The sequence below is a fragment of the Vicugna pacos genome, chromosome 12, assembly GCF_048564905.1.
Source record: "Vicugna pacos chromosome 12, VicPac4, whole genome shotgun sequence".
Classification (NCBI taxonomy): Eukaryota; Metazoa; Chordata; class Mammalia; order Artiodactyla; family Camelidae; genus Vicugna; species Vicugna pacos.
Window position 1 is genome coordinate 53313074 of NC_132998.1, and position 3470 is coordinate 53316543.

A 3470-nucleotide genomic window follows, 5' to 3' on the forward strand; every position below is an offset into this window, starting at 1 on the left:
ACGGATGTGGAAAGCTAGACACTAATTTGGACAAGAGAATGGTGAATAATAATCTGGACATGGTAAAAAGCATGGCCTGTGGCTACACACCTTTCCTACAGGCAAAGACCCTGAGTTTAATAGCTGGAGACAGTCACAGAGGGGAAATGAAGGATCTTGTCACCTGTGTTCAGGCCAACAGTTTCCTCGGTGTCAGAAAGGAACCCATGTATAGACCTCGGAAAATGGATTCTCCATCCGGTTGCATCAACTTGTGGTTTGTGTATTTCCTCGATTTTCGCAAAAGGTTGATCGCCAGTCTTAGATTTTCGTATTGTTGTTATTGTCTTATTTTTTTCTGTATTGTTTCTTACTATTTTAATGCAGAATTGGTCAAAGTTGCATCAGAAGCCATATAAAAACGTTAACTACTTAATTTTTATAGTGTTGTTCTATGAAGTCTCATAAGGGATTCATTTGTCATTTATGTACTTTATCTTTACTTAACTCTTCTATGGATAAACTGTTGACCTCCCTTGATTTTGATGGGAGAATTTACTTTTTTAAATAAGTAAAAGTTTAATAAGTATAAAATCTAAAACCTCCAAGCTAAACATTTCAGAGAACGCTCTGGCCCTCACTGTTTTCTGTATTTGTTAGCTCGGGTTACTGTGACAAAGTACCAAAAACTGGGTGGCTTAAAGAACAGAAATTTATGTCTCACAGTTCTGGAGGCTGGAAGTCCAAATTCAAGGTGTTAGCAGGGGAGCTTCTTGCTGGGGACTGTTAGAGAAAATCTGTTTTATGCTTCCCGTCTAGCCTCTGGTGGTTGCTGGCAATGTCTGACATTCTTCGTCTTGTAGAAGCCTCATTGCAGTTTCTGAATTAATCTTCACGTGATGCATGTCTGTGTCCAGACTCTCCCTTTTCATAAGGATACTGGTCCTGTTGGATTAGGGACCCACCCTACTCCAGTATGAATTCTTTTTTTTTTTTTTAAAGTTGAGGAGTTTATTAGGGAAATAAGAGAGGCAAAGACACCCCAAATGACAGAAAGAAAACTCTGAAAACTTTTCAAGCCAAGTGGGGGCCTGGACTTGACCTCCCCCAAAGGACAAGAAACTGGTGTGTTAGCAACAACATTCTCTGGCAGCCACCTTGCTGGGGTGTGACGATCTCAGCCAAGACTGCTTCCCATCCCCGGCCAAAGGTGGGGAGGAGACAAAGACTGTAGAATTAATGCAGAGGCGATGAGAGCTGCGAAGAAAGGCTGAGAGAGGGAGAGAGAGAGGTGGGGAGGACCGTGACAGTCTCAGGCTTTTGGCTCTTAGCGCCTCAAATACGTTGACAAGTAGTTCTGCAAAATGTTTCCAAAAAGGTAAAAACGACTAACGTTGTTGCCAAGAGCTCCCCTGGCTCCCTCCCAACGTGCCACCTAAAACAAGAAGAAGCCCTGTTGTTCTGTAAGGAGAGAGGAAGGAGCTGAAGGCTGCTGGGGCTTTTCCTACGTGGGCCTGTGTTCTGTGGAAGCAACTTCCCAGCAGCAATGTGGCACGATTCTAGGCGAGGGTCTCACCTTTCGTCACCCTGGCTTCAATGTACTCTATTCTCCGTTCAAGAGCTGCCAATGTCTCGTTTAGTGTTGCGAGTCTTGAACGGCAAGACGTATCGAACGAGTTGAGAAAGTCTGCGATTTTCTTGATGCTGCTGGTGATGACCTCAATGTACTCCCGGTTCGCCCAGTCCTGGTGAATCTCCCGCTGCACCCGGTCCTCTTGTCCCGCCATGGCTGCTGCCTTCCAGTATGAATTCTTAACTACAGGAGTGCGCCCTTACCTGTGAATGCCTGAAGCCACAAATAGCACCAAACCCTGTCTACCCTGTGTTTTTTCCTATGCACACATACCTGTGATAAAGTTTATAAATTAGGCACAGTAAGAGGTTAACAACAATAGCAGATAATAAAATAGAACAATTATAACAATATACTGTAATGAAAGTTACGTGAATGTGCGCTCTCTCTCAAAATATCTTATACAAGTGTAATGCCTTCTCCATCTTAACTAAGCACCTTTGGTACTGTGGCTGTAACTTTTGCAGTTCGAGGTGCAGCAGCAAAGCTAGCACAAATTTCTTTTCCTTCTTCTTGGTTCATTTTTATAGCAGATCTTAGCAACCTCAGCATACCATTTTTTCTTTCCTTATTAAGTCAAGAACTTTCTCCTTCTCACTTAAAGGAAGCACTTTAGCGCTTCTCTTTGATATATCCAAATTGCCAGCATCACTTAACTTATGCTTTGGAGCCGTTATTAAATAAAATAAGGGTCACTTGAACACAAGGACTGCAGCACCACGACAGTCAATCTTGTAACACAGACAGCTACTAAGTGACTACTGGGCAAGGGACGCTGGACAAAGAGGTGATTTATGTCCTGGGCAGGGCAGAGTGGGGTGGCGTGAGATTTCATCATGCTACTCAGAACCATGTGCAATTTAAAACTTGTGAGTTGTTTATTTCTGAAATTTTCCATGTAATAATTTTGGACCATGGTTTACCGTGAGTGACTAAAACTGCAGGATGTCTCACTGTGGCTAAGGAAGGACTGTTGTAAATACATTTTCAACAACCCTATTTCCAGATAAGGTCACATTCTCAGGTATAGGACATTAACATGTGAATTTGGGGGGATAGAAATTAATCCACAACATTTACTATATAACAAAGATCTCAAAGGATAAAAATACCCCCTACCAATTTCAAATGGCTACATTTCTAAAGTAATGGTAATTGGAAAGGACAAATAGAAAGAATGCGGAGGTAAAAAAGTGAAATGCCTTTCACTGAACTCTTACAGTGTGTCAGTAAATAGGCATTTGAAGCATGTTTTATCATTTAATCTGGTATCGATCGTAGCAAGAAGGTAGGCACAAACGACAAAAACTGTGACTCCGTAACTAAGTTACTTTCCAAGGATCTGGATTAGAAACTGGATTCAGACTTGGTTAAGTCTGACTGCGAAGCCCAGACACTTGCTTCTACTGTCTCCTTGGCGCTCTGCAAAGCCAAAATGTTAATAATGATGATGTAATAATAATCACAACAACAACAACACATGAATATGTTTCATTAAAATAATTGCTTTTTCTAGCATAGAGCAAAACAAGCAAATTAAAATAATCAGTGATATATATCTGACAGGATGATAAACTCAAAGCTTCCATTCTCCCTAACCATTCACAGCAGGGTTTTCCTTCTTACAGTGGAAGAGAAGCTAGTTTCTAAGAGACAGAGGGGAAGGAGAAACGAAAGAACGCGATTCAGTATTTACGAATGCCCAAAATAAAAACGCATTTTTTTTTACATTTGATTTTAAATCTTCAGGCTAATCATGAAGATAGTAGCATCCTGAGAATTTCACGACAGCAATAGCTAACAGTTATTAAAACTTCCCGGGTGCCAAGCACTGTGCCCAATGCTTGTCATGTATTAA

At 41.3% G+C, this 3470-nt stretch overlaps 1 pseudogene; it reads right to left on the reverse strand.

The window, feature by feature from the left end:
• Positions 1-1426: 1426 nt before the first annotated feature.
• LOC102536771 (probable protein BRICK1 pseudogene) lies at positions 1427-1771 on the reverse strand (annotated as a pseudogene).
• Positions 1772-3470: the final 1699 nt, after the last annotated feature.